Here is a 15,907-nt window from a genome sequence, read left to right as displayed (position 1 = left end):
AAGTGACCATGGCATGACTAGATACAATTGAGACATTTATAATGAGTGCCTAATGATAATTTCCCCAAGGTCTGTTGGTGGTTTCTGCTTATAACCAGTGCTCTTCCAACCTAGAGCTCAAAATGGATCAGGAAAAAAAGAGCAAAAGGTCATACAAGCCACAGCCTTGCGTAAGTATTGAGTTACCGGTATACCTAGGATTATTGCAATTACCTATTTCCTCATGGTTTGACAAGGATGTCCAATACAATCAAAAGCATTCAAGATAAATGGTATTGATTTGTGTTTGATATGTCAGTAGTTACCAGTGTTAACAGGAATCTTGAATGTCTCAAATTGAACAAACTGAAGATGGTAAAATGTCAGTAGTGAATGTCAGCAGGTACACTGCATTACCAAAAGTATATGGACACCTGCTTGTCGAACATCTCATTCCAAAATCATGGGCATTAATATGGAGTTGGTCCCCCCTTTGCTGCTATAACAGCCTCCACTCTTCTGGGAAGGCTTTCCACTAGATGTTGGAACATTGCTGCGGGGACTTGCTTCCATTAAACAACAAGAGCATTAGTGAGGTCGGGAACTGATGTTGGACAATTAGGCCTGGCTCGCAGTCGGCATTCCAATTTATCCCAAAGGTGTTCGATGGGGTTGAGGTCAGGGCTCTGTGCAGGCCAGTCAAGTTCTTCCACACCGATTTTTACAAACCTTTCTGTTTGGACCTCGCTTTGTTCACAGGGGCATTGTCATGCTTAAACAGGAAAGGGCCTTTCCCAAACTATTGCCACAAAGTTGGATACACAGAATCATCTAAAATGTCATTGTATGGTGTAGCGTTAAGATTTCCTTTCACTGTAACTAAGGGGCCTAGCCCGAACCATGAAACACAGCCCCAGACCATTATTCCTCCTCCACCAAACTTTACAGTTGGCACTATGCATTGGGGCAGTAGTGTTCTCCTGGCATCCGCCAAACCGAGATTCGTCCGTCAGACTGCCAGATGGTGAAGCGTGATTCATCACTCAGAGAACGTGTTTCCACTGCTCCAGGGTCCAAAAACAGCGAGATTTACACCACTCCAGTCGACACTTGGCATTGTGCATTGTGATCTTAGGCTTGTGTGCGGCTGCTCGGCCATGGAAACACATTTTATGAAGCCCCCGACAAACAGTTATTGCGCTGATGTTGCTTCCAGAGGCAGTTTGGAACTCGGTAGTGAGTGTTACAAACGAGGACAGACGAGTTTTATGCATTACGTGCTTCAGTACTCGGCGGTCCCGTTCTGTGAGCTTGTGTGGCCTTTCACTTCGCAGCTGAGCTGTTGTTGCTCCTCGACTTTCCACTTCATAATAACAGCACTTATAGTTGACCGGGGCAGCTCTAGCAGGGCAGAAATGTGACGAACTGACTTGTTGGAAAGGTGGCATCCTAGGATGGTGCCACATTGAAAGTCACTGACAAACAAGGCCATTCCATTGCCAATGTTTGTCTATGGAGATTGCATGACTGTGTGCTCAATTTATATACACCTGTCAGCATTAGGTGTGGCTGAAATAGCCAAATCCACTAGTTTGAAGGGGTGTCCACATACTTTTGTATATATAGTGTATCTCCCCTATTGCATCATGGTATAGTAAGTGCTGTGTTGACAGGTCAATGCTGTGCACAAAAATCGAGACTTTGTGAGGTGCTTTTTAAAATATTTTTTTTCACCTTTATTTAACCAGGTAAGCCAGTTGAGAACAAGTTCTCATTTACAACTGCGACCTGTGAATGCCTATATTCTGCCAGCCTTAGTTACAAATTAAGTCAAATAGGTAGATTCAACAGTGCCAACAATGTCAAAGAAACACACTGATTAATAACCATTTATTACACTCAACATTGCATCAGACAAATGATCTACAGTAAGAGCTCACAGCGTGTTACATGTTGCAACAGGTTGACTCATAACAACACTTGTGTTCCACTGCCTAGAGAGCATTAAGGGCAGTGAGGAGAAGCAGAGGTTCTCTGGGGAAGGGGCCATCCTCCCAACCTGTCCAGAGGATAATATGTCTTTTAGCAGACGCTTTTGTCCAAAGCGATTTACAGTCATGCATGCATATACAGTTGAAGTCGGAAGTTTACATACACTTAGGTGGGAGTCTTTAAAACTCGTTTTTCAACTACTCCACAAATTTCTTGTTAACAAACTATAGTTTTGGCAAGTCGGTTAGGACATCTACTTTGTGCATGACACAAGTAATTTTTTCAACAATTGTTAACAGACAGATTATTTCCCAGAACAACAACAAAGGACCTTGTGAAGATGCTGGAGGAAACAAGTTACAAAGTATCTATATCCACAGTAAAACAAGTCCTATATCGACATAACCTGAAAGGCCGCTCAGCAAAGAAGAAGCCACTGCTCCAAAACCGCCATAAAAAAGCCAGACTATGGTTTGCAACTGCACATGAGGACGAAGATCGTACTTTTAGGAGAAATGTCCTTTGGTCTGATGAAACAAATATAGAACTGTTTGGCCATAATGATCATCGTTATGTTTGGAGGAAAAAGGGGGAGGCTTGCAAGCCCGAAGAACACCATCCCAACTGTGACGCACAGGGGTGGCAGCATCATGTTGTGGGGGTGCTTTGCTGCAGGAGGGAATGGTGCACTTCACAAAATAGATGGCATCATGAGATAGGAATATTATGTGGATATATTGAAGCAACATCTCAAGACATCAGTCTGGAAGTTAAAGCTTGTTCGCAAATGGTCCTTCCATATGGACAATGACCCCAAGCACACTGCCAAAGTTGTGGCAAAATGGCTTAAGGACAACAAAGTCAAGGCATTGGAGTGGCCATCACAACGCCCTGACCTCAATCCCGTAGAAAATTTGTGGGCAGAACTGAAAAAGTGTGTGCGGGCAAGGAAGCCTACAAACCTGACTCAGTTACACCAGCTCTGTCAGGAGGAATGGGCCAAAATTCACCCAACTTATTGTAGGAAGCTTGTGGAAGGCTACCCGAAACGTTTGACCCAAGTTAACCAATCTAGCGGCAATGTTACCAAATACTAATTGAGTGTATGTAAACTTCTAACCCACTGGGAATGTGATGAAAGAAATAAAAGCTATTTTATTACTGCGCACTTACCCTGACTTTTTATTGTCTTTTGGCTTACTTTCCACCATTTCCTCCTTCTGCTGCACCTGACTGTCTTTCTCCTCCTCCTTTGCTTGTTCTCTCTCTGCCTTTTTCTTCATCTTCTTCTTCTTCCCTTTGCCAGTCTTCTTTGCCTCGTCATCCTAAGAGTGGTAGATGGCAAATTACTGTAGTGTCTGATATCTAGATGTACAGGTTGTAAAAGGTGTACATACGGTCTATTATACTTCCGCCTCATAAACATAATCTTGTTTGCTAACTACGTTTCAGTTATAGTTTCACAAACATATTCCCTTTACATAACTCAACTCCATTTATCATCAAGTCCGCATCATCACCCACCTGTTGGGCCTCTCCTGCCTCTCCCTGGAGGAACTTCCTGCCGGCTGCTGTCAGGGGGGTGATGGGGGCCAGACGGGGGCTGCGGCGGAAATGGAGGTACTCTGGCTGGGATGCTGTAGTAACCAGCGGAGAAAGGCCGGTCCAAGCACACAGTGAGTTCTGGACTGTTCTCCTTCCATGGAAGTTCTGGAGAATGTTGTTGATCATGATGTCCCACAGAATTCCTATCTTGTCCAGTATCTCCTCAATACGTCTCTGGTAGAACGACTCCAAGCCCTAAAGCAGGCTGGTCAACATCTTCCGGTCCTGGGCTTCCCTATTCCTGTTCTGCTCAAAGTCGTTCTTCATATCTCGCTCAATATCAGCCATCATCAAGCACATCTGCATCTTCACCTCCTTCTGTAGCCATGAAGTGCTTTGAAAGGATCCTCATGGCTCACATCAACACCATTATCCCAGAAACCCTAGACCCACTCCAATTTGCATACCGCCCCAACAGATACACAGATGACGCAATCTCTTTTGCACTCCACACTGCTCTTTCTCACCTGGACAAAAGGAACACCTACCTGAGAATGCTATTCATTGACTAGGGTAGGTAATCTGCCACGCTGATCCTCATGATGGGGGCCCCTCAGGGGTACATGCTCAGTCCCCTCCTGTACTCCCTGTTCACAAGTTCTACAGCTGCACCATCGAGAGCATCCTGACTGGTTGAATCACCGCCTGGTATGGCAACTGCTCAGCCTCCGACCACAAGGCACTACAGAGGGTAGTGCACACATCCCAGTACATCACTAGGGCCAAGCTTACTGCCATCCAAGACTTATATACTAGGAGGTGTCAGAGGAAGGCCCTAAAAATTGTCAAAGATTCCAGCCACCCTAGTCATAGATTCTCTGCTACCGCACAGCAAGCGATACCGGAGCACCAACTCCAGGTCCAAACGGCTTCTTAACAGTTTCTACCCACAATCCATAAGACTCCTGAACAGCTAATTTGCTGGGGTTTTCATGCTCAACAGTTTCCCATGTGCATAGCCACGGGACGTAGGGGTGCTGCAGGACCCCCTGCTGAATCTGAAAAATAGCAGCGATTACAGCCTTGAGTATTCTTGGGTATGACGCTACAAGCTTGGCACACCTGTTTTTTGGGAGTTTCTCCCATTCTTCCTGCAGATCATCTAAAGCTCTGTGAGGTTGGATGGGGAGCGTTGCTTCACAGCTATTTTTAGGTCTTTCCAGAAATGTTCAATCAGGTTCAAGTCCGGCATCTGTCTGGGCCATTCAAGGACATTGAGACTTGTCCTGAAGCCCCTCATGGGTTGTCTTGGCTGTGTGCTTAGGGTGGTTGTCCTTTTGGAAGGTGAACCTTCACCCCAGTCTGAGGTCCTGAGCACTCTGGAGCAGGTTTTCATCAAGGATCTCTCTGTACTTTGCTCCATTTATCTTTCCCCAGATCCTGACTTTGCATGATGCTGCCACCACCATGCTTCACCGTAGGGATGGTGCCAGGTTTCCTCGAGGCGTGACGCTTGGCATTCAGACCAAAGAGTTCAACTTGGTTTCATCAGACCAGAGAATCTTGTTTCTCATTGTCTGAGAGTCCTTTCGGTGCCTTTTGGCAAATGTCAAGCGGACTGTCATGTGACTTTTTCTGAGGAGTGGCTCCGTATGGCCAGTCTACCATAAAGTCCTGATTGGTGGAGGGCTGCAGAGATGGTTGTCCTTATGGAAGGTTCTCCCATCTCCACAGAGGAACTCTGGAGTTCTGTCAGAGCGACCATCGGGTCACCTCCCTGACCAAGGCCCTTCTCCCCCGATTGCTCAGTTTGGATGGGCAGCCAGCTCTAGGAAGAGTCTTGGTGGTTCCAAACTTCTTCCATTTAAGAATGATGGAGGCCACTGTGTTCTTGGGACCTTCAATGCTGCAGACATTTTTTGGCACCCTTCCCCAGATCTGTGCCTTGACACAATCCTGTCTCGGCGCTCTACGGACAATTCCTTCGACCTCATGGCTTGGTTTTTGCTCTGACATGCACTGTCAGCTGTGAGACCTTATATACAAAGGTGTGTTCCTTTCCAAATCATGTCCAATCAATTGAATTTATCACAAGTTGACTCCAAGTTGTAGAAACATCTCATGGATGATCAATGGAAACAGAATGCACCTGAGCTCAATTTCGAGTCTAATAGCAAAGGGCCGGAATAATTATGTCAATAAGGTATCTGTTTTTTTTTATTTTGAATACATTTGCAAACATTTCAACAAACCTGTTTTCGCTTTGTCATTATGGGGTATTGTGTGTAGATTGCTGACATTTGTATTTATTTATCCATTTTAGAATAAGGCTGTAACGAAATGTGGAAAAAGTCAAGTGGTCTGAATACTTTCCGAATGCACTGTATGACTTTGGATGTTTCCGTGAGGCTTACTTGTCTTTTCTATGAGATGATGTGGAACAGATTTTAAGATCATGTTGAAATAGACAGGGTTTATGACTTTGTGGCTGTGTTAACTAGTGACGACCCTACACCTGGCCGCCTTGCCATGGAGCAAATTAAAATAGGGGGAGCAAACAAATGTTTTTACCAGCAAATTATCATAATTCATTGGATAATTTGTCAAGTTTCAAAAACAATTGTGCTGTCAGGAGATGGCCCAATGAATTATAGGCCTACTCGTGAATAAACATTCCATAACTGCAGGTGGCAGTAAATCACCAACCTTGGCTTTATACTGTTCAAACACCAGTGTGAACCCTTTCTGTTTGTTTGCCAACTCATAGAATTAGAAAATGTACTACTTCAAAATAGAGATAGCCTCAATGGCCCTGCCCATGCTCTCACCGACACCATAATGATGCGATGTCTAAGTCAATGGTCATTCCACTCCTCCAGTCCTACTAGTGTCCGTTGGCGGTTGGCAACAACTTCCTGGATCTCTCTCTCACGATGAGGCAGCGAGCGAGGATCTACTCTCTGTTGATTGGCTAGGTGGAGTACAAGGTGGCTGTTGGGGGCCACCACGGGTTCAGGTAGAAGGCGTCGTTACGACCTTTAGCACTCAGTGGACTGAGAGAGAAGGAAAGAGAGGTTAGTATTATGTGACAAATTGTAAAAAATGTTTTAATGATTAAACTGCCATTTATCGGTTTAACATTTTTATCATAAAAATCCATGTGAAAATCATATTGCGTGGTATGACTGCTAGGGTCAATGAAGTTCTACCGCAATCATACAGTAGGCTTAGGCAATTGCTTTGTGGCTGCTCGAATGAGTAGGTGAAATGTTGTCCCGAAGACAACCGTTAATTCACGTTTACAACGATGATCCTCTGCGACATTAGCGACTCACAACAAAAAATGAACTTAGCCAAGTAATCAGTATTCTTTTCACTACATTCTCTTTTCCCTCCTTGGAGCTGTATGAGCAAACAAAAATACTCGTCAGCACGCCCAACCTAGAACATTTCCCCGCAGCCATGCCCGGTGTGTATCAAGAATGGTCCACCACACAAAGGACATCTAGCCAACTTGACACATCTGTGGGAGGCAATGGCTTCAACATGGGCTAGCATCTCAGGGCTCTATGGGGGGTGATTCATGCCAGAATTTATCCTCGTGAAGCTACTGATACCTCTCACCAAGTCACCTAACGTCTTCCTAGCGCCATAAAATAACATCATGAATTAACATGGATTGTCAATGGAGAGAAGTTTGTTTCTAAGGAGTCAAACTGCCGACGCGTTCACGTCACGTGACACGTACACGTCATGTAGACGTAGTGTTCACATGGTGTTCACATTGCGTACGTGTCAGTTTGCTGGTAAGTTTATTATGTTGTTACGTCTACATGTGTTACACGTTATGTGTTAGTTTAAGTGTCTGTTTAGTTCATAAATTTCATTTGTCAATTTAGCTAAAATAGGCCTATCACCAAAATGCTAAAATTATTAGGCTAGTTGATATGGCAGCCACCATTACTGTGTAGATATGCCTATTTCTTGCATCAATACAAACCCAAGGGCTTCTTGGTAGCCTAATGGTTAGAGTGTTGGGCCAGTAACCGAAAGGTTGCAAGATCAAAGCTGACAAGGCAAACTTTTTTGGTCATTTTGCCCGAGCAAGGCAATTAACCAACTATTCCCCGGGCGCCGAATACGTGGATTTCAATTAATAAGGCAGCCCCCTGCACCTCTCTGATTCAGAGAGGTTGGGTTAAATGTATTTTTTGTTGGTCCTGTCAATGTTGAGTGATCACACATGCCTCAGCACACATAGGTTACTTTGCCTGCTTGCAAATGTGTCCTAAAAGTGGGGATGTTTCATAGTATTTCTGATTATCTTAACTCACCACCACCAATTAATTTTATTTTTCACAGATATCCACGGAACCACGACTGCAATATAGGCCTACACTCAGATAAAAATGTGTTATCTACAAATTAACAGGATTTTTCCACTCTCCCCATACGAGAACCCTTTTTGGTTCCAGGTAGAACCCCTTCTGTCTCTAGGTAGAACCCATTTGGGCTCCATTCCACAGAAGGTTCTACCTGGAACCAGAAAGTTTTCTCCTTTGGTGACAGCCAAAGAACCCTGTTGGAACCCTTTTCTCAAAGAGTATACTCAACAAGTTTAGCCTGTTAAGTTTACACCATTTGATTCTGTACTCAAACATCTGCCTGGTATTCAAGATAACATTCAACATAGCGCCACCACCTTTGAAGGTTTTTGTCAACATCTGCTCAGACTTAAATCGCAGTGCTCCAAGAACCTCCACCAGGGTAGTATCCTGTAGTATCCTCAAACGGACAAAAAGGAGACACAAGGCACAACACACTCATTTTAGATCCCAAGGGGTCTTTACAGTGAGGGAAAAACGTATTTGATCCCCTGCTGATTTTGTATGTTTGCCCACTGACAAAGAAATGATCAGTCTATAATTTTAATGGTAGGTTTATTTGAACAGTGACAGACAGAATAACAACAACAAAAAATCCAGAAAAACGCATGTCAAAAATGTTATAAATTGATTTGCATTTTAATGAGGGAAATAAGTATTTGACCCCCTCTCAATCAGAAAGATTTCTGGCTCCCAGGTGTCTTTTATACAGGTAACGAGCTGAGATTAGGAGCACACTCTTAAAGGGAGTGCTCCTAATCTCATCTTGTTACCTGTATAAAAGACACCTTTCCACAGAAGCAATCAATCAATCAGATTCCAAACTCTCCACCATGGCCAAGACCAAAGAGCTCTCCAAGGATGTCAGGGACAAGATTGTAGACCTACACAAGGCTGGAATGGGCTACAAGACCATCGCCAAGCAGCTTGGTGAGAAGGTGACAACAGTTGGTGCGATTTTTCGCAAATGGAAGAAACACAAACGAACTGTCAATCTTCCTCGGCCTGGGGCTCCATGCAAGATCTCACCTCGTGGAGTTGCAATGATCATGAGAACGGTGAGGAATCAGCCCAGAACTACACGGGAGGATCTTGTCAATGATCTCAAGGCAGCTGGGACCATAGTCACCAAGAAAACAATTGGTAACACACTACGCCGTGAAGGACTGAAATCCTGCAGCGCCTGCAAGGTCCCCCTGCTCAAGAAATCACATATACATGCCCGTCTGAAGTTTGCCAATGAACATCTGAATGATTCAGAGGACAACTGGGTGAAAGTCTTGTGGTCAGATGAGACCAAAATGGAGCTCTTTGGCATCAACTCAACTCGCCATGTTTGGAGGAGGAGGAATGCTGCCTATGACCCCAAGAACACCATCCCCACCATCAAACATGGAGGTGGAAACATTATGCTTTGGGGGTGTTTTTCTGCTAAGGGGACAGGACACCGCATCAAAGGGACGATGGACGGGGCCATGTACCGTCAAATCTTGGATGAGAACCTCCTTCCCTCAGCCAGGGCATTGAAAATGGGTCGTGGATGGGTATTCCAGCATGACAATGACCCAAAACACATGGCCAAGGCAACAAAGGAGTGGCTCAAGAAGAAGCACATTTAGGTCCTGGAGTGGCCTAGCCAGTCTCCAGACCTTAATCCCATAGAAAATCGGTGGAGGGAGCTGAACGTTCGAGTTGCCAAACGTCAGCCTCGAAACCTTAATGACTTGGAGAAGATCTGCAAAGAGGAGTGGGACAAAATCCCTCCTGAGATGTGTGCAAACCTGGTGGCCAACTACAAGAAATGTCTGACCTCTGTGATTGCCAACAAGGGTTTTGCCACCAAGTACTAAGTCATGTTTTGCAGAGGGGTCAAATACTTATTTCCCTCATTAAAATGCAAATCAATTTATAACATTTTTGACATGTGTTTTTCTGGATTTTTTTGTTGTTATTCTGTCTCTCACTGTTCAAATAACCCTACCATTAAAATTAGAGACTGATCATTTCTTTGTCAGTGGGCAAACGTACAAAATCAGCAGGAGATCAAATACTTTTTTCCCTCACTGTATTTTCATACTGTATCCTCTCACTCATTACTATCTCCTTTGCCATCTTCTCACGTCTTTACTTGGAACTCCATCCATACACACACACACACACACACACACACACACACACACACACACACTATAGCATCTTGCTTACATTTCTCACATTTCAGGCATCCAGCTGAGGCCTTGGATGGATCATGTTCCACTGAGATGGGAACAGGGGTATATTTTCAGTGTGGTGGTTGAACAGGAGAAGATGATGTGTTTACTTGTGGAGGGAGAACAGTGAGGGTGGTGGATTGAGCACCTGCAGTGAAGCTTATTGGTTCACATCTTGACTAAAAGAAAGAGATTTAGAAATTCACATCTTGACTAAAAGAAAGAGATTTAGAAATTAGTTCGACATTGTCATAGTTCAACAGCTGAAAAGCCATCATTAACATACTCCCAGAGATAGCAAGACATTCAGTATTCACTGAATGAAGTAGCCTACCCATCCCCATTTACAATTGTATTCATCAATGAAATAAATGATACTATAACACATTCAATTACATTATTAATGTAGACTACTCCTGTATCTACCTTGTACAATAACGTAATCATTGAATGAAATAGGGTACCCATCCACATTTACAATTGAATTGATCAATTAGATAAATAATCATAGCACATACAGTTACATTGTTGTAGAATAGGCTACTACTGTATCCACACTATATTAGGATACAGTTGTGATATTCTCAGGCATGATTTTAGGTCTTCGATCGAAGTAGCATGTTATACCTTGTTTCCCTTCTTCAGTGAAAAGTAGTTATTTCATTTACAATTGAATTAATCCATTAAATAAATAATACTAGCACATCAAACTACGTTATTGTACACTAGCCTACTCCTCTATAGACACAGTAAATAATAATTCATATGTGCTTTCGACAATACGTTATGAACAAAAAAGTATTATTTTCAAATAAACCACATTTCCCTTAACACGGTATACCTAAATATTTCCTAACGATATCACAACTTAAATATAGCCTACTTACTCCTCAACTGGATCAAGGACATCTTGGTAATTATTTTAATCGTCTCTAATAAGGAAACGATCTGGGTCAGACACTCAAAAATCACTTATGCCACTTAAAAAGAAAAGAAAAAAGAAAATGTATGTCTGTGTTGCCGCCTAGCTCTCAAATACCGGGCTGGTCTCTCTCTATGAATGGTCACTGCTATCCGGATTCCTTGGGACGTCCTTACCCTGAACCCTAAACTAACACAAAACTTAACCATTTTATATATTTATACTTGATAGAGATAGGGACATCCCAAGGATTCCGAATAGCACGGACCCTCTGGGAAAGAATATGCACTCCTCAGTAGGTAAGATTGCCTACGTACTTTCGACAATACGTTATCAACAAAAAAATATTATTTTGAAATAAACCAAATTTGCCTTAACACAGTAGGACTAAATATTTCCTAACGATATCACAACTTAAATATAGCCTACTTACTCCTCAATTGGATCAAGTACATCTTGGTAATTATTTTAATCGTCTCTAATGAAACTATCTGGGGCAGACACTCGAAAATCGCTTCTGCCACTTGTAAAAAAAACGAATTAATGTCTGTGTCGCTGCCGAGCTCTCAAATACCATGCCAATCTCTCATTCTATGAATGGTCACTCCAATCCGGACTCCTTGGGACGTCCTTACCCTAAACTAACACTAACTTTAACCAATTTACATTTATACTTGATAGAGGTATGGACATTCCAAGGATCCCGAATAGCACGTACCCGCTGGGAAATTCTATGAACTGCTCTATTGACTTAAGGGACATCCCAAGGATCCCGAATAGCACCTATGAACTCCTCTGAAAGCCGTGGACACAACTCTTATTGGTTGTCTGATGTGAACTGGTAACAACACAGTCTGTGACTGGCTAACAACATTTAGATCTGTATACAGCGAGATAAAATAACATACCATGCCATGAGGTGTTGAGGGAAAGACAGATTATCTATAGATTGGGCATAATCCTTTCTAGGCCATTAGCGATAACAGGAAATACACAAGCCGTAAGCTACACTATAGTTCAAGGTGGCTACGTTGGAATATCTGCTTGCACGGGAACAATTGTACGTTTCTAACATTTATGGTTGAGATTTAATTAATATAAATATAAACTATGCACATTATGACATTCATTAACACGCGATGCAGGCGACTCGCAGACATTAGTAAGGCCTTGGTATCATGTCATGTCAGGTGGTACGGTTGCCTAGGCTTATATATGTCCCTTATCACCCCCCATGGAGGGCAAAAGGGGGTGTGACTCAACATTAGGAAGGTGTTCCTAATGATTTCTACACTCACAGGTTTCGACAATGGCTGCTGCTAAAACTGACATGCATTCATTGATGAAAAAAATTAAGTTTGAAACAAGCTTTGGTTTGTTTTCATTTTGAGTACTTGTTTTTTTCCATTCGTATGATTTGTGGCTTATCTGGGGTGCACCACTATAAAACAAGTGGGTAACATCAAAATGTGATTTCACCACGCCATCCTGTGATGTGATTTGATTTCCCACTCATCTTCTGGGCAAGACACACCCCACTGAAGTGCTGCGTTTGGCTTAAGGTCCTTAGTCTCAAGAATCCTTCTTATTTGCCAGCTGAAGAGTGCACCAGGCAGGGTTCCACACACAACGTGATAGCTTGCTAGCTAGTAGAGAGACAGACTACTAATGAACTGAGGGGACAGGCAGAATAATACATTTTTATCACCACCGACAGACTCAATATCTGCGTCTTATAATAAGCATACCATAGCCATTTATTGACTTATCTGAAAGATCAATGGCACTCATGAAACAAACAGATTTAGCATGTAAAATATAAATTATTTTATTTTGTTCCATCAAACTCTGACGAAACATTGGCATTCAAAATAGTAATTGGATCAATCTACTGTTTAATCACAATAATAATTAAATACATACTGTACATTCATTATTTGGATCAATCAACTGTACAATGTTACATTAATAATAAAATAAATACTTAAGAGGCTGTGAAGTGAAATATTTACACCAAAACTCTGCTTTCACCAGGGTCTGGAATCCCTGGCTATCTCAGTTCTGTCCGTAAATAAACCATTCTGTGAGCTTCTGGTTAACGTGTAGCATTGGTCAGTTGCAGTGGGTCTTTTCTGTGGAGTCGGGGTTGTCTTTCACCTTGGGAAAACAAGTTTGACAATACAGACAACTCCTGAACAACTATTAGAGTAAAAAAGTGTATAATCTCAACAGGTCAGGCCCTGATGTTTTTGTGGTTCGTCCTGCAGCCAGGATTTGTCATCCACCCAACCTGTCCTTCCTGCATGCGACCGATGTTTGGTTGCGCTGAGATTTGAGGACCTGTATGCCTGGAGGCTCACTGAATGGCAATGGATCTCTTAGCGAAAGGGATGTCTTACACAATAAATCTCAACTGATTAAAAAAAAAAAATCCTTTTGATTTACAACATTTTTGCTCTAATTTCAGATGTTAGTGGCAAGAAGTTGCTGCTCTGGCACTGGTGATGGATGATAATGGCAGTCTGGTGCTTGCATGGATCACCTTTTCATCCCACTGGACAATTGCACATCTCCATATACATGTCCACTATGTAGATCTGGCCAGGTGAGGACGAGCGCTTCACTCAAAGTGCATGTCATTGATCTGTGAATAGACCACCCATACATAAAATGTATGCACACATGGCTTCATAGTAAGCTGACAGACAAGTGGTCAAGAAGTCAAAGAGCTGGGGGACGTTATAAGCATTTGTTCCAGGCAGAATTTTATCCTTTAAGATCCTCTTGGCCGATTCTGCAAAGTTGTTAGTGCCGTTTCCTCTCACTGGCATGGTTTTTCAGTAGCACAGGGCACAACATTCTCTGCGGTAGTAGAGCTTTTCCAGGTCATTCTTGAAATGTTGATACCTGCAAAGTTGAACACAAGATTAAATTAAAGGATAATTTGATGTATAAAATGAATGTACATTACATTCATTATTATTCTAATTAAATAAAACAAAAAATAATATATACACATACCAAGATAATGCCCAAACCCCTGTCAGAAAATGAACCAAAATGAAATTAATTGTATATGCATTCAAACATCCTTTGTAACCCATAAGGCATATGCTAAACTGAAGTACTGTGCACGTGTGGTCCAACGAGTAAAAAAACAGTAGTACAACTTTTCCTGTGGCAGTCCTCATGAGAGCCAGTTTCATCATAGCGCTTGATGGTTTTTGCGACTGCACATGAAGAAACTTTCAAAGTTCTTGAAATTTTCCAGATTGACTGAGCTTCATGCCTTAAAGTAATGATGGACTGTCGTTTCTCTTTGCTTTTTTGAGCTGTTCTTGCCATAATAAGGACTTGGTCTTTTACCAAATAGGGCTATCTTCTGTATACCACCCCTACCTTGTCACAACACAACTGATTGGCTCAAACACATTAAGAAGGATAGAAATTCCACAAATTAACTTTTAACCAAGGCACACCTGTTAATTGAAATTACATTCCAGGTGACTACCTCAAAGCTGGTTGAGAGAATGCCAAGTGTGCAAAGCTGTCATCAAGGCAAAGGGTGGCTACTTTGAAGAATCTCAAATATAAAATATATTTGGATTTGTTTAACACTTTTTTGGTTACTAGACGATTCCATATGTGTTATTTCATTGTTTTGATGTCTTCACTATTATTCTAGAATGTAGAAAATAGTAAAAATAAAGAAAAACTCTTGAATGAGTAGGTGTGTCCAAACGTTTGACTGGTACTGTATATCAGAGGATACGTCATCAATTATTACCTTTTCTTGATCCTATCTGAGTCCACCATCTTCAACAGCTGCCCGGGAAACAATCTGGCGTAACTGTCGCAGTTTTGCTCTTGTATTTCGCTGCACCTTGGTCAAAACAAAGCGCTCGAGGTAACTTTGTCGCAATTTCTCGGCACCGTAGTCAAAACCGCTCACAAGACTCGAGCCTAACGACCAGCAGCCAATCGCAACACTTCAGCGGAGGCGTGTCTGCCCAGAAGACGAGTGGGAAATCAAATATTGTGCCATCTTGTGCCCATCATTGGACAGTGTTTGCCGGTTTCCACCAGTTACCACAGCCACAAAGTCAAAATTGACGATATCGTCAAAATTCATGATTTATTTTTGGGGGGTCTTAATTTAAGTTTAGGGTTAGGCATAAGTATAGCAGTGTGTTTAATGTTAGGGTTGAGGTTAGGTTTAAAATCAGACTTTAGGAAGATAACTTGAAATAGACTGGGTTTATGACTTTGTGACTGTTGTAACTAGTGATGACCGCGTTTACAGGCGTTGTGCCGAAAATCCCAACCTGACAGAATTCCCCCCTTTCGCTTGAACGCGCACGCACTCAAATCTTCATTGCTGCGATTAGCTTGCTAGTTGGGATTTCTGATCACGTTAGGCTTGCCGAAATCCCCCCTTTCTAATTTCCTTAAAGTCAAATACTTTCTGTGGCACACATCAGAGTCAAATACTTTCTATAGAACAAACTTCACGTCAGGATAGGCAACCAAAATTAATAATTAATATGTGTGTTACATTAAACATAGAGAAGGGAGTACAATTTAGGTAAGCAATAAACATTTCAGAACAACTACTAGTCGAATAAGACATGGGAGAGATGACGAATATTGGCAAAGATATTTATTTATAGACTAACACACAAATAGCCAAACCGAAAACTGCAGACATTACTCGTTTCTCCCCTGCGATGAAACCGACATAAAAAATAAAATGAAATGCAGCCTAACGTGATCAGAAATCTCAACTAGCAAGTAAGTCGCAGCAATGAAGATTTGAGTGCGTGCGCGTTCACGCGAATTGAGGGGGATTCTGTCAGGGGGGAGATTTTCGCCAC

Source organism: Salmo salar, chromosome 13 (genome assembly GCF_965601325.2).
Source record: "Salmo salar chromosome 13, fSalSal1, whole genome shotgun sequence".
Lineage (NCBI taxonomy): Eukaryota > Metazoa > Chordata > Actinopteri > Salmoniformes > Salmonidae > Salmo > Salmo salar.
This window is presented reverse-complemented; position numbering follows the sequence as displayed.